This window comes from Anomaloglossus baeobatrachus, chromosome 4, assembly GCF_048569485.1.
Source record: "Anomaloglossus baeobatrachus isolate aAnoBae1 chromosome 4, aAnoBae1.hap1, whole genome shotgun sequence".
Lineage (NCBI taxonomy): Eukaryota > Metazoa > Chordata > Amphibia > Anura > Aromobatidae > Anomaloglossus > Anomaloglossus baeobatrachus.
In genome coordinates, this window is record NC_134356.1 from 267,612,877 (window position 1) to 267,636,998 (window position 24,122).

General features: G+C 43.8%; 1 protein-coding gene across 5 annotated transcripts in view; it reads left to right on the forward strand.

Moving 5' to 3' along the window:
* Nucleotides 1–24,122, forward strand: part of SRGAP1 (SLIT-ROBO Rho GTPase activating protein 1) — a 233,729-nt gene that overhangs the window by 154,203 nt on the left and 55,404 nt on the right. The window lies entirely within an intron of this gene.

Genomic DNA, 24,122 nt, shown 5'->3' on the forward strand with positions numbered 1-24,122 from the left:
ATCGCCATGTGGCCCCAGCCTTACACTGTTATACAAGCTGTACACTAATTACTTTGCATTGTATCAAAGTGTCATATCTTCAGTGTTGTCCCATGAAAAGATATAATAAGATATTTACAAAACCTTAAGGGGGGGTGTGCACTTTTGTGCCACTGTATCTTGTGAGCCTAAACAACTGCCATGTATATCTGGTTTGGAGGTGCTTAATGTGGGTCCATCGCCAGGTTTTTCAATGCAACCTGCAAGTTACAAAGTAGATCTCCTAGACCTCTCCATGTCAGCATATCTATATAACCCTCTGACAGTTTAACTGCATTTCCGTCCACCCAGCATGATTGACTGCCCTCCAGCTGCAGAGATCTCACACTGCTCAGTATAAGCTGTCATTTCAGGCGAAATGGGCAATGATTAAAGATACATGGATTCATGAGCTTTCTTACTCTTTTTAGTTATACCTTTTAAACAGCCATCTTAATATCAGGATTATACAGCCATTGTTGCATGGATTTTCAAAGTAAGCACACAAACATCACCTGGACTAAACAGTCTATTTAATAATGCATACAGTTTGTGAAATCTGGTGACAGATCCACTTTAACATAAAAGATCAGAGAAGCTGCAGTCACCTAATAAAACTATATTGATATATTTCAAATACCCTGCACATTCTCTCCTCTTTACAGTGGTCTTTGGTCTGTCTCTCTCCCATTACAAGTTTATACAGATGAAGCAAATCTAAATTTGTCATGTAGCACTAGAAAATTATGTAGTAAACTATAACTTATCATTTACTGCATGATGTGCCATTGAAAATGAAATGGTAAAAGTTTGCTACCTTAAGGTATGCAATCTGTGACATGTCAAGTCAGTAGAGGGTCATCTCTCATGAAAATTAAAGGATCAAGTGCTTGAATTCAAACTTACTAATCCTCCTTTCCCTCACCATCACCTGCCAATGGAGAGTCGAGAAGGTCCCATACATGGCAGGCTCAGCCAACTTTCATTTTATATTATAGGGATGTACATTTTTTTTTTTATTGTTATAAAATTTTTACAAGAATAATAAAAGCTCAAATACAAAATTCAGGTTAATGTCCAGTGTTTTGAGCTGTTATTAAAATGAACAATTCCAAGTTTAATAATAAAACATGAAAAAGTGGGAGTAGGGAATGTACATGCCACAAGACCAGGAACAAGAAGCATCACGGAGAGGAGTATTTTGGTCGTGACTCAATTAGGCTCCTAGAAAGTTGGTTGTGGCTTCATACCCATCCCAGGGATCCCAGATTTGAAAAAATATGCCCGCGTTGTTGTATTAGGCAGTGGGCGAACTTCCTTCAGTTGCCCTCACAGAACTAGACAAGATGGGGGAGCTTATAAACCAAAGAAAGGGAGTTTGATGGTCAATAAAAATTACAAAATTTATTAGAACAATGGTAAAAGTCAATAGTATCAATACAAACATGGATGACATTACAAAAAGGATAAAAAAGACGACACGTGGAATTGGATGGTGGGAAAGAGCACCCTGGGTCACAACCCAAACAGAAATGTACCGTATTTTTCGGACCATAAGACGCACTTTTTTTCCCCCAAATGTTGGGGGAAAGTTGGGGGTGCGTCTTATGGCCTGACTATAGGGCTGCGGCCGGGAATGAGGGTGCTGCGGTGGAGCGGGTCATCGGGGGCACGAGCAGGCAGTAGCAGCGCCTGCCGTGACCACGTGGGCCCGCTCATTACATATGCACGCCCATCCTCCCGCCCATTTCTCAGCGCAGAAGCCGGCGCTGACAGGTGGGCGGGAGGATGAGCGGGGACGCGCGCATAGTAAAGAGCCGGCCCGCATGATCACCCCTGGCAACCACAGCTTGGAGTGATCATGTGCGGCTGTATTCACTGCCCCCCGCGCGTCATCATCAGCGCGGGGTGCAGTGAATCAGTGTACTCACCCGTCCCCGTGTGTGGAGCCGTCCCCCTGCAGCACGCGATGTCTTCCTGTCTGTGCCGGTCAGCTGATCTGTGCTGAGCTGATCAGGTGATCGGCACAGACAGGAAGACATCGCGATGCTGCAAGGGAACGGCTTCACACACACAGGTCAGTGGCGCAGAGATGAAGATGATCGGTGCTGGAGGGAGTGAGGAAGAGGTGAGTATAAACGTTTATTTTTTTTCTCTGTGCTATAGGATACAGGCCATATACCAGGCTGGTATATGAGCACGATGGGGGCATATAGCAGGATGGGAGTATATGAGCAGGATGGATGGGGGGTATATCAATAGGATGGGGGTATATGAACAGGATAGGGGTATATGAACAGGATGGGAGTATATGAGCAGGAAGGATGGGTGAATATGAGCAGGATGGATGGGGGTATATGAACAGGATGGGGGTATATGAACAGGGTGGGGGTATATGAACAGGATGGGGGGTATATGAACAGGATGGGAGTATATGAGCAGGATGGATGGGGGAATATGAGCAGGATGGATGGGGGGGTATATCAATAGGATGGGGGTATATGAACAGGATGGGGGTATATGAACAGGATGGGGGTATATGAACAGGATGGGGGTATATGAACAGGATGGGGGTATATGAACAGGATGGGGGTATATGAACAGGATGGGGGTATATGAACAGGATGGGAGTATATGAGCAGGATGGATGGGGGAATATGAGCAGGATAGATGGGGGGTATATCAATAGGATGGGGGCATATGAGCAGGATCTGGTATATGAGCAGGATGGGGGTATATGAGCAGGATGGGAGTTTATAGCAGGATCATATACAAGGCAGGAGGATCATTACCAGGATGGGGCACCTTAGTAGAGAATTTGGGGACATTACCCCCCATAACAGTGTCAGCAGCAGATCCTCGCCCCATAAGTGTGTCATGACCACATTTTTTTGCTTAAAGTTTTATTTTCCTATTTTCCTCCTCTAAAACCAGGGTGGGTCTTATTGTCCGGTGCGTCTTATAGTCCGAAAAATAGGGTAGATTAAATATGGAGAGTTTTGAATCCCTCATGCAAATTCATGTTGTTATGAGAGCAGTAATGCCCACGCAGAGAGGATATTTCAGAATAACATACCAAAGTGCTTAAAGATGTAGAAAAATCAGTCTCAGGGTGGAGCCAGTCATGCACAAGGAATTCAAGATGGGGGAGCTGTTTGTTTCCAGGCTCTTGCTATTAGAGCTTTAACTGCTCTGCAAATATATATAAGAACAGCCTATACTGAATGTTTCAGTACACTGGAAGATTCAGTAAGTAATTTCGGGCATCCAAGAGAAGGTGAATGTAGAACAGGCCCTCCACCAACTCTCCCACCATACTCCAAAAAGGAGTAATAAGACTTAATGCCCAGAAGATATGAATGAGGAAGCCATTATACATTAAGCACCTCCAGCAGGTGGAGCAAAGGAGACCTGGGGTATGGTACCAGTGCAGGAGTAGTTTGACCTTTATTTGTAGGCAGTACAGATAGAGGATTTTGCCACTTGATCCCATATAGTGCTCTACATTTCTGGGGAAAGAATTACACCAAGAGCCTGTTACTATTTATTTTTTTAATGTATCTATGGCACAGTTGGGGTGGATGTCTGGAAGAGTAGTATTTGGTAGTTAGTCGTGATAAGTCCATTAGAGATGGGTCCCTGCCAGCATAGCTTCTCAAAGGGAGTTGGGGCGGATTGCTTTGGAGTTCAGAAAATAAATAACATTCTGGTGCAGTTGTTAGTAATGGAAACATTTCCCAAGGGTAATTTGCCGGGACCAACCAATCCCCCCAAAGCAGAGTAGTTCAAGTGTAAGGGCATCATCCATATCCGCTATTCTAAGAATTTACACTGAGGACCAGAGTCCAACTATTCTCAGGGTGCGTGCCCATGATCAGTGTTTGCTGCATTTTGGTTGCAGCAAGCTTCAGCTGCGTCCGAAACTCTGCGTTGTACAGTACAAGCACAGTGGATGGGATTTCTAGAAATCCTGTGCCCTCTGTGCTTGTTTTTTCCACAGCAAACACTGACCTGCAATGCGTCTTTCCAAACCACACCATGTCAATTGTTTTCTGCGGAATTTCATGCGTCCTCCATAGGGAGAACACAAGCGGCCCCGCAGGTCAGGACCCGCTGCGTTCAGCACTCAGTGAGTCCTGATCGTGAGCACATACCTTAATGTGCAACCTATGGTTTGTTGTGATTTGGTAGATTGCATGAACAGAGGTTACACCCAGTATATTTGAAATATTACATATTTAAGATTTCATATAATTGATACAGAGACATTAAGAAAAACAGAAGAAAGAGAATGCTCTTCATAATGAACCGCTATATAGGTTAAAAAAATATATAGAGTTCAAGGACTCTCATAGTAAGGTTATGCTGGAAGAAGAACATCCGAAAAGGCATACAGATAAGTGGATGGCTGCCTGACCTCTCGCCGATGGTATGTCTGTGGATCCGATAGCAAGTGCAGTAAGGAGGCTAGGTGGTCGGCACCTAGTCCAGTGAAGGAATCTTTGTCAGGGGATAATATGTAATTACAAGTGTAAAAACTATGCATTTCAACAACATACCCCTAATCAGGTACAGAACACCAAAAATGATGGCAGACTAGATTAATCGTTACCTATTGAAACTGGCTACATTTTTATTTCCGATATGTAATCCCACAGGCAATGCCATTTCTAGATCTGATGCAAGTCTTCATATTTTTTATTTTTTTTTTGTAGTAGGCCTAATGGTAGAATTACATCTAAAATCTTTGTTCCCTGACCACTAGTATATAAAGCCATGCTAATGTTTTTAATCCATGTATTTGTGTAGCTATTTCTGACATTGCAGCAGCTGGTGCCTCTGCATTTGTAAATGACATTCCTCTTCAATCCCTGTGCTGCCCGCAGACTGCTCGTCATATGCACTACTCACAAAAACTTGGGGACATTTGGATTTTGGGGGAGATTTATGTAAAATGTGAAGTTCACACTACAGTGATATTTTATCACGAAAGAAGGGCATTTAAGTAGAAGCATGCACTGGTGATGTCCTCATCTCAAACAATTTATTGAAACAAAAGCCAATAATAGTGGTGGGTACACCCCAAATAAAAAATATCAATTCTCATGTGGCCTTTAGCATTAATTACAGCTTGACAACGACGTCTCATGTTATTCACAAGTAGCGTTATTGTCTACTGAGGAATGGCATTCCACTCTTCTTGAAGGGTAGCCCTCAGGTCATTGGAGCTCTGAGGGAAAGAGTTACGAGCATCTACATGGCGACTCTGCTTAGGCCATAGGTTTTCTATGGGTTTAAGGTCAAGAGCAAGTGCATGCCAATACAGTTGAGGTACCCCAGTCTATAGCAGCCATTCCCCAATGATGTGAGCTGGAGCATATCCATGAAGATGAAAATAGGCCTGTGTTCATGCAGAGGCGCAATGACTGGATTAATGAGGTTATTCAAGTAGTAGGGGCTTGTCACTGTACCATTCACAAAGTGTAGGGCAGTTCTATATTGACTACACACACCGGCCCACACTAACCGCTCCACCATCAAAGGCTCATCTGGTGAGCACAGTGGCTGATGCTTAGCAGTCTCCTTGATGATTCCAACATCGTTGGTGGCCATTATTTCTGCTCAGCGTGAATAGACTTTCATCAGGGAGCAGCACTGAGACTCAGTGGTCCCTCGTCCAGGATAGATGCTCCCTGGCGCATACATCTGTGCCTGGTGGTGTAATCAGGTACCTTTGCAGTTCGTCTAGCATGCAGACCAGACCACACTGATGTAAACAGTTTCTAAAGATCTGACGTGACAATTGGGTCCCTCTCACCTCCCTTAAATGTGCCTGGAGTTGTGTGGCATTCATCACCTAGTTCCAAAGACATTGGTCATAGTGAAGTGGCCAAACTTCGGCCACTTCTATGCCTTTCTATAACGCTTCCAGTCCCTCTGTATCTCTGTTGCAACCTGCTGATGATACACTGTGACACTCTAAGCTCAGTGATCACTTCTGTCTGAGAATATCCTGCTTGAAGCCTCTCAATGACGAAGTACTGTTAGGTGCCATCTGGGTCTCTTGATGTAAAATGTGAACAGAATGATGAGGAGGACTGTTTAAATACCAATTCTAATTGAACTCTAAAGTTTATAGGGCAATCCATGGATCAAAGACGTTTTGTGAATTTTGCCAGTAAGGTCCTTGTTAGAGAACAGCAAGTTGTGCAAAAAGTACTGAAACATTGAACAGTCAGACATATGCATTCAAAGTTTAGAGAAGGTCACATAACGTTCACCTGAAAAGGTTAGAGGGCATTTTAGGATCATCCGGAAATCATCCAAAAGCTAAATATCCCTAACTTTTTGTGTGTAGTTTAAAATGGCATTTCAGAAATTTTATTTCTGCTTTTTTGTTTTATACAGAGAAATGATCAAAGTAAATTCCCATCACATGCATATAAATATATTACTGCGGAATATTATCTACTTGTCACACAGATATAACTACCCTATCATTGTAAGTGTCTGTCTAAGGCTAGGACCTCACTGAGACTTATGACAGCGCGATTGGTACATCATAACTAATAAAAGAATGTGGTCTCTTCATCCAGCACATTACCAGTCTGCAAAATTGAAATTGATGCACGTCCACAGTCACGATCATTAGTTGCAACTTAAAGGGAACCAATCATCAGGATTTTCGTGTATAAGCTGCAGCCAGTGCAGTACTGGCACTATCAGGCACATTGTGTACATACCATCAGGGGGCAGCTCGGGTGTTTAGGCAGTGAAATACAACTTTATAAAGTTTGAAATTTCGTGCACTTTTTGATTGACGTGTGCACCTCTGCAGATAATGTCCGGGCAGATAATGCAGGAGTTCCCCGCCCCCCCCACCAGCCTGTTCCTCCCTCTCCTGATGTCCGGGCGGGTTATGCACGTGTATCCCCGCCCCCCCCGCGCTGCCTGTTCCTCCCTCCCTCCCTCTGGCTGTATGTAAATATCTAATCTTCAGAAACATGGCGCCGGAGTGGGCCTCTGCGCATAGCGCTTATCTCCGGCGCCATGTTTCTGAAGCCCCCGCATTACACAACTTGGTGTCTGAGAGGGCGGCGCCACAGCGATGTCACACCGGCTGGTGTGTTGTCCCTGTGTCCTGGGGAGGCACGATACAGGAGCAGCAGGTAATCGCGTCCTCCAATCAGCTGTTGTGCAGTCCTGTTGTGATCGCGCTCGCTCCTGCGGTCACAACGGGATCTGAAGGAGCGAGGGCGCATGCGCCGCCCTCTAACACCAAGCTGTGTGATGTGGGCTTCAGAAACATGGCGCCGGAGATGAGCGCTATGCGCAGAGGCCCACTCCGGCGCCATGTTTCTGAAGATTAGATATTTACATACAGCCAGAGGGAGGGAGGGAGGAACAGGCGGCGCGGGGGGGCGGGGAACACGTGCATAACCCGCCCGGACATCAGGAGAGAGGGAGGAACAGGCTGGTGGGGGGGCGGGGAACTCCTGCATAACCCGCCCGGACATTAACAGAGAGGTGCACACGTCAATCAAAAAGTGCACGAAATTTCAAACTTTATAAAGATGAATTTCACTGCCTAAACACCCGAGCTGCCCCCTGATGGCATGTACACAATGTGCATGATAGTGCCAGCACTGCACTGGCTGCAGCTTATACACGAAAATCCTGGTGGTTGGTTCCCTTTAAGAAGCACAACAATTCCCCATTGATGCAGGACAGATAGATGCACCAATGGTCGCCTGCTGGTCTTTATATGCCTATTTCCAATGGTGAGATGCAGTATCGGTGGGCCAGTTATAATGGCAAGTACAAGAAGTCACCATTGAGGTCTATGATTGTCTGCAGCCGATATGGCTTGTGGTCCTTGGCAGCCTGCCAATAAAGACAAGTAGATATGAATAGCAGCCTCTGTGCTGGATTTTAGGTGCGGTTGAAATGACCAGGTTTTTTTTTTGTTTGTTTGTTTTTTCTTTTTTGCTTTTAACACATTTGCTTCTGTTTTTCTTTATTTGAACTAGCAGACAACCCCTTTTAATTGATGATAATAACAGTAATTTTACTCAAATTGGTGATTTAGGAGTTTTCTGCATTAGTCACTGAAATATAGCGATGTACACTGAGGAAAAATATAAACTCAACACTTTTTTTTTTTTTGGTTTTGCTCTTTTTTTCATGAGCTGAACTCAAACATCTAAGACTTTGTCTATGTACACAAACAGCCTTTTTGTCTCAAATATTGTTCACAAATTTGCCTGTGTGGCATACCAAGATGCTGATTAGACAGCATGATTATTGCACAGGTGTGCCTTAGGCTACTCTAAAATATGCAGTTTTACAGTATTGAGGAGGTCCAGGGGAGGGTGGCGTGTCAGGGTCAGAAAACCAGTCTCACAGTGAAACACATCTCCATTGCTTAGAGCTATTCAGGTTGTTGATTGTGGCCTGTGTAATGTTGGTCTGCTCCTCTTCAATGGCTGTGCCAAGTTACTAGATCTTGGCAGGAACTTGGCCACTCTGTCGTATATTCCCATCCAGATCCCAAACATGCTCAATGGGTGACATGTCCGGTGAGTATGCTGGCCGTGCAAGAGCTGGGATACGGTCAGTTTCCAGGAATTGTGTACAGATCCTTGCATTATTGGGCCATGCATTATCATGCTGCAACATGGGGTGATGGCTGTGGATGACTGGCACAACAATGGCCTCAGGATCTCATCATGGTATCTCTGTGCATTCAAAATGGCATCAATAAAATGCACCTGTATTCGCTGTCCATAACATACACCTGCCCATACTGTAACCCCACCTCCACCATGGGCCACTCTAGTCACAAGAGGGGACATCAACAAACCGCTCACCCACACAACGTCATACACAGTGTATCTGCCCTGTACAGTGAAAACCAGGATTCTTCTGTGAAGAGAACATCTCCATCATGCCAGACGTCAAAGAATATGAGCATTTGGCCACTCCAGTTGGTTACGTCTGTTTGCAGTCAGGTAGAGACCCCGATGAGGATGACGAGCAGCAGATGAGCTTCCCTGAGATTGTTTCTGACAGTTTATGCAGAAATTTAGTGTCAGTGGGGAGGTGGGGGGGGAGCAGGTCTCAGACAATCTTGAAGGGGAAGATGCTGGATATTGAGGTCTTGGGCTGGTGTGGTTACACATGGTTTGCGGTTGTGAGTGTTAGATGAGGTATCAAGTGCACTACAATAATAATTGGCTACAGTGGGAGAGTTTTGGATGTGCTCACTCTTACTCTATAGTCTAAGTACCATGGCTTTTGGGATGTCAGTCCTTGTTTTATGTCATATCCTCTGGGAATGTAAACGGATGTGACTAACTTCATACTAAATACTGCCCTTTTAAGAATAATATTACATGTTAAAGTAGTCTAAATTGGTGGAACATTGAGTGCTGTTTATATAGAGTGCGTAGAAAAAGTATTCTTACACAGTCAACTTTGCCACATTTATTCATGATACACCCACAAACTAAAAAGCATTTTTATTGAGATTTTGTGTGATATACCAACACACAATGGCAATTATTTTTGAAGCATATCAGAAATTATACATTTTTCTAAATATTCTAAAAATGTAAATCTGAAAGTTGTGATGTTCCTTTATACTCCTCCCCCTGTAGTGTGATACTTCTAAATAAATTCTTGAGCGACCAATTGTGTTCAGAAGTCACCTAATTAGTAAATTGAGTCCGCATGTGTGTCATTTATTTTTGTTAGAACTATAGCTGTTCTGTGACGGCCACAAAGTTTTTTTTGGTTTTTTTTTAAGCATATTAGGGATGAAACTGCATAAACCAAGGAGCACCCAAGACAGGTCAGGCATAAAGTTGTGGTAAAGCATGGTTAGGTTATAAAAAAAATAAAAATAGCCCAAGATCTAAACTTCTCACGAAGCACTGTTTAACACCGCGCAGCTTCATGGTGTGGGGCTACTTTTCTTCAGCAGGGCCAGATAAACTAGTTAGAGGTAATTGACAGATGGATGGAACTAAATATAGTGCAATCCTGTAGGAAAACCTGATAGAGACTGCAAAAGACTTGAGACTGGGGCATAGGTTCACCTTCCAGCAGGACAACGACCCTAAACATACTGCCAGAGCTACAATGGAATAGTTTAGATCAAAGCATAATTACGTGATTAAATGGCTCTCAAAGTCCAGACCTAAATCCAATTGAGAATCTTTGGCAAGACTTAAAAATTACTATTTGGATGCTCTCCATCCAATCTCACTGAGCTAGAGCTATTTTATGAAGAATGGGCATACATTTCTGACTCTAGATGTGTAAAGCTGGTAGAGACATACCTTTTAAAAGGGTGGCAGCAGGTATCGCGGCGAGAGGTGGTCCTACAAAAGTATTGACTCTGGTTGGCTGAATACAAATGCATATCATTTTTCAAATTTTAAATTTTTTAACTATTTAGAAAACCATGTATAATTTTCCTTTATACTTAACAAATTCCTTTTTCTCCAATGCAGAAAGTCATTGCCATTAACTTGGAAGCCTTAAAGGTGGACATTGTTAATGTGCATTGGGTGGCATTTACTGATGATTGTTTGACACTGTGCTCATTAACACAATTACATCATTGTTGTGAATTGTTGTTCTCTTGCCAGATGATGTAAATCATTATCTAACTATTAATTACCGTCTTTTTTTTTTTTTTTTTTTTTTTAAAGATTAAGTGTAAGTGGCCATTTGTTATATCTGTAAATCATCTACATTCATACATATCTACTCCTGTCTGCATGTGTGTATATATGTGTGTACATATATATGTACAGATATATACTATGTATGTTTGTATATTATGCAGTGATGGCATCTTGCACCTGTTCACATTTGCCTTACTCTGTTAGGAGGTGCTGGTTAGTTTTTCTTGGAATACTGTTTGAGGTTGTGCCCGCCTCCATTTTTGGCTTTGCACTTCTTCCATGAGACTAAGAGCTCATTCAGATGTCCATTCCAATCGGTGAGAGCATGGACCGCTAAATCACAGACTGGCTGCAGCTCTTCAGACCCAATCGTGACCGTTTCACATATGTCTGCACGGCTACCAGTCATTGCATTGAAGTCTGAGATCGGAACGAAATTCATGATGTCTGAGCCCTAAGGCTGTTTTCTATTAGTGGTGGATTCTACCTGCCCTATAACATGGTTGTCAGGACTTTACCATTGATGACCCATTCTTAGGGTAGGTAATCAATGTCTGATCGGTGAGGGTGCGACACCTGTGACCTCCAGTGGTCAGCTGTTGCCGACTCCACCGGCCAGAACTACTCGGTTATGGAGCTGCACAACACAGCTTCGTCAGCTATATAATGGTCATTGCTGCGTACTGCATATCCCATCTTGCTGCCTATTCATTTCAATAAAAAGCGAATGTGCAGTACCCAGCCACAGCCACCATTTTGTCGAAGATGTGATATGCAGCCCTGCAATTCAGCAGTGTCAGCGGCTGTGTGAACAGCTGATTGGTGGGAATACTGATCAGACATTGATTACCTATCCTCTAAGGACTAAAGGCTGCTTTACACGCAGCGATATTGCTAGCGATGTCGCTCGTGAAAGTACCCGCCCCCGTCGTTTGTGCGTCACGGGCAGATCACTGCCCGTGGTGCACAATATCGCTAGTACCCGTCACACATACTTACCTTCCTAGCGACGTTGCTGTGGCCGGCGAACAGCCTCTTTTCTAAGGGGGCGGTTCATGCGACGTCACACGGCAGGCGTCCAATAGAAGCGGAGGGGCGGAGAGCAGCCGCATGAAAGTCACGTCCACCTCGTTGCCGGAGGACGCAGGTATGGTGGTGTTCGTCGTTCCTGGGGTGTCACACGTAGTGATGTGTGCTGCTTCAGGAACGACTAACAACCTGCGTCCAAAAGCAGCAACGATATTTTGGAAATGGACGACGTGTCAACAATCAACAATTTGGTAAGTATTTTGCATCGTTAGCGGTCGCTCGTACGTGTCACACGCAACGACGTCGCTAACTAGGCCGGATGTGCGTCACGAATTCCGTGACCCCAACGTCATCTTGTTAGCGATGTCGTTGCGTGTAACGGGGCCTCAAGTCTCCAACAACTCATTCAAAAATCTAGGTGTTTAGCCAGGTAGAAGAATGTTTTATAATTATTAGATTTACGGTCACACGAGAGAGGTCTTGTCAAACCTGGTGGGCTTTAATGAATTGGCCTATATGTGCCCTAAATACCTTCATTGTAGAAGTCTAATCCATATAGCAGTGATGCATTTCAAGTTTCATATATCCAATGTTTGCATATATCGTAGCTCTTACAGAGTGCCACTGTAGCTTTTTTATTTTCATGTGTGTGTTTGAGATTACAAACAAATTTTATCTTACACATCCAAAAAAGTTATTTTTTTAATTTATTCACGTTGTTCAAAGTAGTACACTCCAATGAAAGTCTTCGGAGAATAGCTAAAGTTTAGACTACAAAAACAAGTAGTGCAGCATATTCATGAGCTCTGTATAACTGCTAGATCTGCAGCAGAGAAAACATTGATTTTATCAAAATGACAGCAAACAGCTCAGTAAGTGACACATCACTGCAATCTGGGTCCCTGTCTCTACATTATGCTGCTCTCATATGGGGGAGCAAAAACCTGGTGACAGATTCCCTTTAATATTTTGTAAAGAAACTTAGATCATTGAATGTGTATGATTTATTACTATTACCTTGCACAAGTCTAGTGCTTTGTATGTCAGTCGTGTAGGAAGAAAAAGATGCCCTTTGTTTCCCCAGAACTGGAAGATTTCCCTTGTTGCTCCTAAATTCTATCATTGTTATTGAAGTTTCGGAGTAGGGATAGATCTGTGCAGAAATTGGGTTTCCTTTTACAACCATCTTGATGAGTTAATAACCTGACGGGTTCTCTGCTCGTCCAGCAGCTGTGGGCCATCACCGATGGGAAGAGTAGTGATGGAGGCTTCATCATTAATCATATTGACCGCCATGTAGTAAACCTCTGGATTATTAGCTAATGCAATCTTCTCTCTGCGGGATTTCTCCAAGGAATTGAAGTTGATTTGTTTTTGTTCTTTCATTTGTAATTATTGTGAATTTGGAGCACAAGTTTATCACTGACATAATCTCTGAGTTGAGAAATTCTGGACAATATACGGTATATCAACCATCAACCATTATATACTTGCCAACTCCATAAGCCTTTTCAGTTTTTTTACTTCTGTTTTCTCAGTTATATTAAAAACTCTATGCCTAATACCAACCGTAATATAGATTTTTTTTATTTATTTTTTTTCTTTATGTGAAACGGATGTTAATATATTTAACTTTTGATTGTTTTCAGCAATTATATACTATTAAGTTTAACATCCATTGTGGGGAAAAATGTTTGAGGGACTAAATAAAGGAAGAAGTGGTAGAAAAGAAGTTCGGTTGTGGGCACCAGTTCTTAGAACATATAGACTGAAGTTAGAAAAGGTTTAAAGAATAACCACAAAACTCATAAGGGTTATGAAAAAAGAATGACAGAATTACATTTATTTAGTGATGACAAGTACATAGGAAACACCAAGAGGGCACTCCCTCTCAAAAAGGTAAATTTCCAGGGGAAATTCTTTACCATGTCTGCCTAAGAAGCTAAGGCCACGTCTCACTAAGCGACATCGCTAGCGACATTGCTGCTGAGTCACGGTTTTTGTGACGCAACAGCAATGTTGCTAGCGATGTTGCTGTGTGTAACATCCAGCAACGACCTGGCCCCTGCTGTGAGGTCGCCGGTCGTTGCTGAATGTTCTGGACCATTTTTTGGTCGTTGCTCTCCTGCTGTGAAGCACACATCACTGTGTTTGACAGCGAGAGAGCAACGATCAGAACGAGCAGGGAGCAGGCTTCTGTAGACACTGGTAACCAAGGTACACATCGGGTAACAAAGCAAAGCGCTTTGCTTGGTTACCCGATATTTACCTTGGTTTCCAGCGTCTGCAGCTTCTAGAAGCCGGCTCCCTGCACACGCAGCCAAGGTACATATTGGGTAACTATAAGCAAAGCGCTCTGCTTAGTAACCCGATGTGTACTATGGTTACCAAGCACAGCGTCGTTACACGGGTGGCTGGTGGCGGATCTCTGATCGCTATGGAGATCTGCCTGTGTGACAGCTCACCAGCGACCATGTAGCGACGCTCCAGCGATTCCTGCCAGGTCAGATCGCTGGTGGGATCGCTGGAGCGTCGCTAAGTGTGACTGTACCTCTAGTCACAGTGGGAGCAACAATGGTTTCACAAAGGACTTTGATGCTTTTTATTTGTTTAGAAAAGGAAATAAATACTTAAGAGTTCTAAATGTTGATTGACAATTTGGATCAGGAGGTAAAGAACTGGCTCTTGCATTATGGATGTACCCATAAACCATTGCCTTTTACTCTTTCCCATCCCTTGTTTGAACCTTAATTTTTTTTTAGAACCGTGATACTTACGTTTTTGTAGGGGTCACTACTGTGATTCACTGTAAGAAACTAAACATGACGCTGCCTTATAGACCTTGAGTGGAGTGGCTGGGTGCACCTCTACCGACATTCCAATCCATCTCCCTCTTGTAATGTCCACACGGTATAAGGAATCCACGAGAGTAATTTCAAACTGTACTTTATTCTTCAGCATCTCTCTCCAGCATATTGCAGTTACATAAGCATGGTCTAAACCAGGGCTGTGGAGTCGGAGTCGGAGCTCATTTTGGTGGAGTCAGTATAAAATGCACCGACTCAGACTCCTAAAATATATAATAAGTTGGGGACAGTAGTGCAATCCAGAATGTGCTGAATATTTTACTAAATAATATTTAGTATAATGCTTATATTTAAGTGAAAAATGTATTGTAGTACAATGTGAACATTAGACTTTTAATTATTTCTATGATACTATAATCAAGATATTTAGATAGAACATAAAATATATTGGAATACAACTTTAGAACTCAAAAAACTAAAATTGTAAATATGTAATATATATATATATATATATATATATATATATATATATATATATATATATATATATATATATATATATATATATATATACACATATATACACATACACACACACAAGATATATACCGTGTTTTTCCAAAAAGAAGACCTCCCTCAAAAATAAGCCCTTGCAGGGATTTTCAGCATTTTCGGAGAAAGGCTTAAATATAAGCCCTCCCCCGAAAATAAGCCCTAGTCGCGGATCAATAATGAAGTGTCCCTGCAGCTAAAAAAGTTAGACACTGCAGGACGCTTCATTATACACAGTGGCACCCGGCAATTACTCACCCGACACTGAGCGGCAGGACCTGCAGTGATCACACACCCGCACTCATCCGCACACACACACACACACACACACACACGATAACACGCAAACATCAAATCATACACACAAACATCGGATCGCACACACATCGGATCGTATACACACTCACCTCATCCAGCGACACCAATCTCCTCTCGCCGGGAGACTCCTGAGAGGCAGTGCAGTGGAGCTCAACGAACAGGACCTGCGGCCGGACACGTGACTTGCTCTCATTCCCTGCTGCCGTAAATGCTGGATGTGATGTGTTTGTGTATGTGGTGTGTGTGTGTGTGATCTCTTGTGTGTGTCTGCAATCGGCTGTGTGTGTGTCTGCAATCGGCTGTGTGTGTGTCTGCAATCGGCTGTGTGTGTGTCTGCAATCGGCTGTGTTTTTCTGCGATCGGCTGTGTGTGTGTGAGAGTGTGAGTGATCTGCAGTGTGTGCCTGCGATCTGCTGTGTGTGTGTGAGAGTGATCTGCAGTGTGTGTCTGCGATCTGCTGTGTGTGTCAGCGTGTCCGCTAGCAGCAGGGTAGGACGGCGTGCAGCAGCGACCGGAGATCACAGGAGGACCTGGGAACCACGCAGACGTCCTGGTCTGGTGAGTATGAGTCTCCTGTGAAGTGGGGGGGTCTGCTTTTTTGGGGGGTAAACTTACCCCCAACCGTGTTTCTCCAAGAATAAGACCTCCTCCAAAAATAAGCCCTAGTGCTTTTTTGGGGGGCAAAAAAAAATATAAGACAGTGTCTTATTTTTGGAAAAACACGGTATGTAATCTACTGTATATTACATAGTGTATTACATATTTACAATTTATTACAGTTTTTTTTGTTCTAAAGTTGTATTCCAATAAATATATTTTATGTTCTATCCAAATATCTTGATTATTGTATCATAAAAATTATTAAATGTCTGATGTTCACATACACATGTTCATGTACTACAATAAATTTTTCACCTAACTGTAAGCAATATATGTAGGAGTCGGAGTTGAAGGTTTGGTTTACCGACTCCACAGCCCTGGTCTAAGCTGAAACTAAAAACCTCCTTTCCACCTCTTCCTGTCTCTACCCACAATTCCCCAGACCTAGTTTTTCTTAGAGACAGATATAATCATTGTACATTACACCTCCCATTACACTCATGCAGTTAAGAGGAACTGGGAAATCAAAACCTGGCTCCCAGTGATAAGACTTCAGTCACGTATCCGCATGATAGACGGTAAACGTTTGATCACTGGTGACACCCCCACAGATCATTAGAATGGTGGTCCCAAGTCGCCACTTTCTCTTAACTGCAATACTTAAATCTGTGATACCGATGCCCTTGGTCAGTTCCAGCAGCCTCGTGGACATTGGATAAAGTTCCTTCACATATTCTCCACATCAACGCCATTCAAAGCTCTCATCATTACAGTCTCGCAGTGAGAAGGAAGTTTTTAATGATTTCAGACTTCTACCATTAGTGCAGTATGAGGTGCAGCCACATTATCACCCGGTTGAGCTAGTCACGTAGCCCTGGCTTTTTAGGAATGCTAATCATATTATCTTACTGCAATACTTTGTCTTCTATGCACTGGAAAGTTTGTCACATAAAAGTATTAATTCCCAACCTGTCAGACACTTTTCACCCTATGACCCCTTTACACCTTTACCTGTGCATTTTACACATTGTGACCAAGCAAGAATTATTTAGATTTTTGGTTTATTGTTATAATCAAAAATACATGTAGAAAATGAGCCGCGGTGATGGTGTATTAAGCCAATGGTATCCTCTGTTTGCAGCTCCTTATCACACTCCTTATACCACACCATGATTCTGATCTTATTGGAGCCTTGACCTCTATAATGTATTTAAGTGAATCCCTCTGACTTACAGTGCGGTGTGTCAGGTTTCTAACAGTTTTTTTATTTTTATGGGGTTTTTTTTTTTTTCCTTTTTACTACTGTCCAAATCCCAGATGGACTGAAACGTAATGCGATTATTACAATAAGGATACACAACCACTAGACCTGTCAGGAAGCTTGGCCTGAAAGGTTACATTTAAAACCTTTTTATAGTTTTTCCCTTATAGCTAAGATCGGCTAAAAGCCCCGTCACACTAAGCAACATCGCTAGCAACATCGCTGCTAACGAACAACTTTTGTGACGTTGCTAGCGATCAGGGTGGATAAAAATCTTGATTTTTTTAAAAAAATCAAAAAAATCAGATTTTTTTGATTTAAATCATTTGATTTAAATCAGATTTTTTAATCAAGTTGTACACAAGCAAAACTTTGTCTTTTTGCAAATCTAATTGTTTTACACAAATAAAAATATTAAAACAGTTGATTATGAAACCTAATAATTTTTATTTGCACTATTAAACACTCAGAATTGAACTACAGAGAGTTAGGGGTGCTTCACACACAGCGAGCTCGCTGCCGAGATCGCTGCTGAGTCACGCTTTTTGTGACGCAGCAGTGACCTCATTAGCGATCTCGCTGTGTGTGACACTGAGCAGCGATCTGGCCCCTGCTGCGAGATCGCTGCTCGTTACACACAGCCCTGGTTCGTTTTCTTCAAAGCCGCTCTCCTGCTGTGACACACAGATCGCTGTGTGTGACAGCAAGAGAGCGACAAATGAAGCGAGCAGGGAGCAGGAGCCGGCGTCTGACAGCTGAGGTAAGCTGTATCCAAGATAAACATCGGGTAACCAAGGTGGTTACCCGATATTTACCTTAGTTACCAGCCTCTGCAGCTCTCACGCTGCCTGTGCTGCCGGCTCCGGCTCTCTGCACATGTAGCTGCTGTACACATCGGGTTAATTAACACGATGTGTACAGCAGCTAGGAGAGCAAGGAGCCAGCGCTAAGCAGTGTGCGCGGCTCCCTGCTCCCTGCTCACACTGGTAACTAATGTAAACATCGGGTAACCATACCCGATGTTTACCTTAGTTACCAGTCTCCGCAGCTTCCAGACGGCGGCTCCGTGCAAGCGCAGCGTCGCTTGCACGTCGCTGCTGGCTGGGGGCTGTTCACTGGTCGCTGGTGAGATCTGCCTGTTTGACAGCTCACCAGCGACCATGTAGCGATGCAGCAGCGATCCTGACCAGGTCAGATCGCTGGTCGGATCGCTGCTGCATCGCTAAGTGTGAAGGTACCCTAAGTACTTTTTAACAATAGCCTATCTCTAACGTTTGAAGTAAGCAAACATCTTCAGTGAATACATCAGTCCTTTAAGCCTACTGTTTATTTAGGACTTTTAATAGGAAAACCAGTTGTCCTGCTTTAGCAGTTCCTAAGCGGTTTCGGACTGTTGTGTGCACAAAACCAAATGAAGAAAACAATCTCTCTACTCCTGCGGATGAAGCCGATGCAGTCAGTAGCTGAGTAGCTAGATTTATTATCTTTGCTGGAAGAACAAGTGATTGCGACTTCCACCAGTCCAGTGGTTTTAGTTCATTAACGACGTTATCTGCAAACATGTATTTTTGAAATGGTGCAGATTCACACTTCAATTTCAGCACAGTTGCCACAATGTCATGGTTAGTATTGGCGAGCCACTCCATTGCAGAGTTGATTTCCGCCTCAGATAATTTTTTCCCTCTGTAGATGGGATGCAAGATATTGGCTAAATAGTGTTCTTCTTTTAATGCTTGGTCCTTGCGGTGCTGTATTGCAACCTTTACATTGTTTGAGAGGTTCAAGAGATCTAGAGAACCTTCTAAATCTTTCCAAACTTCTGTGGCATCAGCTATGGTTGCAGTATCTTTCTGCATTTTATCCAACGCAATCGATATTGGCTTTAACCTTTCCAAAAGGTCCTCGGCATTTCTCTTCACACCAAGATTTAATACTTTGCTTTGTATATTAGCATCAATTTTATCCCGATGTGTTTCGCAAATGGACAGTAATTTTGACCAGTTGTTAATAAACAGTTCCAAGCAGTCAGCCAAGGTATTCCATCTAACATCTTGTGGTAGAACCAACTTCAGTCCTCCCATTTCCTTGTAGGTTGCATGTGCAAAATGATTATTGCGGAAATATTTAACAATTTCTACAACATGTTCCTTGACACCCAAAATATGCAGGTCTTTTGCCAAAAGATGCAACAAATGGGCAGAACAACCGTATGTAATGACATTTGTGTCATCCTGTGCCAGTTCCGCTCGCATTTTTGCCACATTGCTTGCGTTATCAGTAACTAAGCTCCTTACTTTACATCCAAACTGTTCTTGGCATTGGTGAATTGAGTTCTTAGCAATTTCAAGTAAATATTCAGCAGTATGTGAATTTCCAGATGTGTCGATTGTGTCTGTAAGGTAAGTTTCACCATCTTCTGTTGTGACACAAGTGCAAATTATGGGGTCGTTGTGGATGTTGCTCCAACCATCCAAGCTCATGTTAACAACCTTGTCTTTCAAATATTTTGTACAAGCCGCTCTTTCTATGTCGTATACAGCCTGAAGATGTTTTCCTGAGATATCAAATCTACTTGGTGGTTTGTAGCCTGGTCTAATTCTTTCGATCATTTGTACAAACAATGGGTGCTCAACTAGTCGGAAAGAAGAATTGGTTGCAAATATGAATTTAGCAATTAATTCATCAAAATGTTCTTTCTGGCTCGTCGTAGTCTTTAAGATGAATTTTTCTACACTTTGTTGCACGCAAAGTTTTTTTTTGGGCTGCTTTGTTGAAGTTGTACCCAGATATTGATTGTCACGTGCAGCACAAGCCATATTTGACCCTGAAAGCACAGAAATTAAAAATATAAATCGACTGCGTATTTGAAGAAATATAACGAAAATATTGAAACAAACTTTTTGAACAATGTAATGGTCCTCGTCCTATAAGGGCTGTCTCAAAAGTTATGCTACTCAAGTTTTCCGGTGAGGTTGCTGTAATACTGGTAACTAATATCAGAGCCTCAGCAACTGAAAAAAATGATGTCACAAAAGTTTTAAAAATGTTTTTTTTTTTTTAAAATGGTCAATTTGGCAGACTTCAAAAGTGAATTGCAGCCTACAATAAAAAAAATAAGCGTATACACACTTTATTTTTACTTAAAGGACATGTGCACCTTTATTTTTTAAGGTGCAGCCAGTCACAGTGTGCACATGTCCTCCCCCTGCAGCTCTCTTACCTCCGATGTCAGCGCTGCGGGGATCCGTGGCTTCGTTCTGCCCGTCCGCGAGCGCGCCTCCATTCATTTCAATGGAGCGTGCGGCCCGCTGACGTCACGCCGCTGGATCACTGCGAGTAGGCCGCAACCGGAGGACGGGAGGCGGACGGTCAAAACGAAGCCACGGATCTCAGCGCTGCGGGGATCGGAGGTAAGAGCGCTGCGGGGGGGGGGGACATGTGCACCTTAAAAAAATAAATGCTAAGCATTGTGCACTGCTCCCTGCTCTGTGCACATGTAGCTGCAGCACACATCAGGTAATTAACCCGTTGTGTGCTGTAAGTAGGAGAGCAGGGAGCCAGCGCTCAGCATTGTGCACTGCTCCCTTCTCTGTGCACATGTAGCTGCAGCACACATCAGGTAATTAACCCGTTGTGTGCTGTAAGTAGGAGAGCAGGGAGCCAGCGCTCAGCATTGTGCACTGCTCCCTGCTCTGTGCACATGTAGCTGCAGCACACATCAGGTAATTAACCCGATGTGTGCTGTAGCTAGGAGAGCAAGGAGCCAGCGCTAAGCATTGTGCGCTGCTCCCTGCTCTGTGCACATGTAGCTGCAGCACACATCGGGTAATTAACCTGATGTGTGCTGTAAGTAGGAGAGCAGGGAGCCAGCGCTCAGTGTGCGCTGCTCCCTGCTCTCTGCACGTGTGGCTGGACACTGGTTGCTGGTGAGCTCACCAGCAACTCGTGTAGCCACGCTCCAGCGATCCCTGCCAAGTCAGGTTGCTGGTGGGATCGCTGGAGCGTCGCAGTGTGACAGCTCACCAGCAACCTCCTAGCAACTTACCAGCGATCCCTATCGTTGTTGGGATCGCTGGTAAGTTGCTTAGTGTGACGGTACCTTTAGTCTGCAAGTCACCATAGACAAGTTGTATCTGTGAATCCTGATGGGATCTGCTGACAGATGTCTCTTGTGTTTAGCTAGCGCTACAGTTTAACTGTATCCTCATAATTTTTAATGAAAATCTATGCTTTAGCTGGTTTATATGTAGATCAATATACCTAAGATCACAAGTATATAATGTAAATTATGCTGTATACGATTGCTAAAATTATTCTGCGTTCTATCCTTCCATCTTCTTCTAAAAGCAATTTAAATGACTAACATAAAGAGAAATTGACAACTAAAATATGAGCTAACCTGAAGTTTGGGGTTCTGGATCGAAGCGGGACTAAAAAAAACAGAGTTTGGGTTCGAAGTTCAGGCGAGTTACAAGTGCTAACCACTGAAGCGAGCAGCACTATACTTGGGTATGATCAGCGCTCAGCCCTGTGCGGGTCGCGTGCAGTGTTTGACCAACTCGTACTGGGGGTAAAATCAGCATGATCAGATGTAGTGTGCGCACACAAAAAAAAAAAGAAAAATCTTGCCCACCCACCCCTGGAAGTGTCCTGCTTATTATAGCTGGCCGCATGTGGGCAGAGACACGAACTGCCCAATTACTGACTTCCGTTGAGGGTCACAAACCGAACCTTATGTAAGGTTCGACTGTACCCTCCACATCGAACTTCCAAAGGTTCGCTCCTCTCTGTTCATGACCTTTACAGGACTTGGCTTCAGAAGCTGGCAGATGCACTTTGTGTGCTATTCAGTGGCCTTACTGGCTCTTATCTCATATTGTATTTCTAGAATATGAAGCCACAATGTTCCTTTAGAGCCAGCCACCATACACAATTTCATTGTAAAGAATACTTATGACACATACAAACATTTAGTGCACGATTCATCATTTGCAATTTTTCTTTTTAAGTCACCTTTTATTTCTCTTGTGGTATTAATTTATGTTTTTTGCACCAAATTCTTTAAAAATGGTATGGTGGATTAATTTGGGGGGGAAAAGGACAAATGCTCTTATTTTGTGTGCTTTTAAATGTTTTGCAACTTTTTTTTTAGCTCTAGAAATTTCCATAAAGTTTTAAATGCAACATGCTACTGTGCTAAAATTAAAAAAGAAAACAAAACAAAACATATAGTACAGACCAAAAGTTTGGACACACCTTCTCATTCAAAATGTTTTCTTTTTTCCTTTCGCCACGACAGCACCCACGAGAGAGGGATCCGCCCCCTTCAGGACAGGAAACATCTACAGATAAAAAGGGGCGGTCCCCCTCCCTCATCAGTTGGTTTCCTGTCCTGAATGGATCGGAACCTACCATACCTGGGTCTAGGAGTCCGTGCGGTCTCTAAGGGAACGGCGGAGCTCAGGATTCCAGAAGCACGGTCGGTGGAGCTCCCCTCGTGGACTCCATCCTCCGGTGCACCTCGTCCTCTTTCCCTCGGCTAGGCCTTGTCCTCCTGGGAAATGACGCCTGCAGGACCGCGCTGGTAAGTAGGCTGTTCGTGGTAAAACGGTGACTCTCCCTGTGCTGATGCGGTTTCCAGCTTCTTCCGGGTTGCGGAGCATGTGCAGGGGGCGTGTCCGGGAACTGCCGCGTCAGCTCGCACGCGAACTCCTGCAGGGACCCAGAAGTGGACGGACACTTCCGGAGGAACGGATGGCTTGGAGACTCGTGGATTTCTCCTGACGTACAGCGTGTCCGGGACTTGCGGTAATCTGCTGACCAGTGAGTTGCTGTGTGCGGTGAGTCCGGCGCTCCCCCTGCACCACGTGCTTGCAGTAATGTGTACGCGCGCCGGGGGGGGGGGCGTGTCCGGGACTTGCTGCGTCAGCGCTCGTTGCCACAGCGTGACCGGAACTGCAGGAGTGGTTGGGGAGAGCACAACTTAAAAAGCTGGCTTCCTTTCTAATAGAAGTTGCTCAGCTTCTACACATCGAGTGATGGGAAGTCCCCGCGCCTCCCCATCCCGGGACCCTTCTCCGTCCAGGGATGCTGGACATAAAGACTCCAGTGACACCAGGAGTTCCACGGGTCGTAAGAGGAAGGAGGACTCTGCATCCTCTAAGGACCGGACAAAGCATTCGTCTCCACCTCCAAAGCCGGTATCCGTTCTTTTCCTGGTATGGGTGAGTGAACTTCGTGAATGTTGCCCTATACTGATGTTCCCTTCCGGTTCTGTTCCAGGGCCCTAAGAAAAGCACCGCTAAAGCTAATAATAAGGAATGCCCACTGTGTGCTTGTCCCCTCCCAAAGGACTATATGCAGAAGCTTTGTAGGTCCTGTATCCAAGCTATTCGGGGGGAGGCTTCGGCTTCTACCAACCCCCCTCCGGACCTCAGGGAACTAATCCGTACAGAAATTCAGGCTTCTCTTCAGTCCCTTCAAGGGTCTAAGAAACCCAAGAAATCTCACCGCCAGCATGATTCCCCCCCGTCTTCTGACTCCGCTGACAGCCAGAGTGATGCTTCTTCAGCCTCTACCTTCTGACGAGGCTGGAAAGGCATGTTTTTCATTGGATGGGATGGACGCATTGGTAAAGGCCGTTCGTTCAACCATGGGTGTTGCAGAAGAAAAAATCCCCAAATCAGCTGATCATACCTTATTTGTTGGTCTCACTCAGAAGAAAAGGAAATCCTTTCCTGTGAATGAGGCCCTAAAAACCCTTGTTCGCAAGGAATGGCAGAAACAGGATCATCGTGGGTTTCTCCCGTCTTCTTCAAAACGAAGATACCCCTTTGATGATGC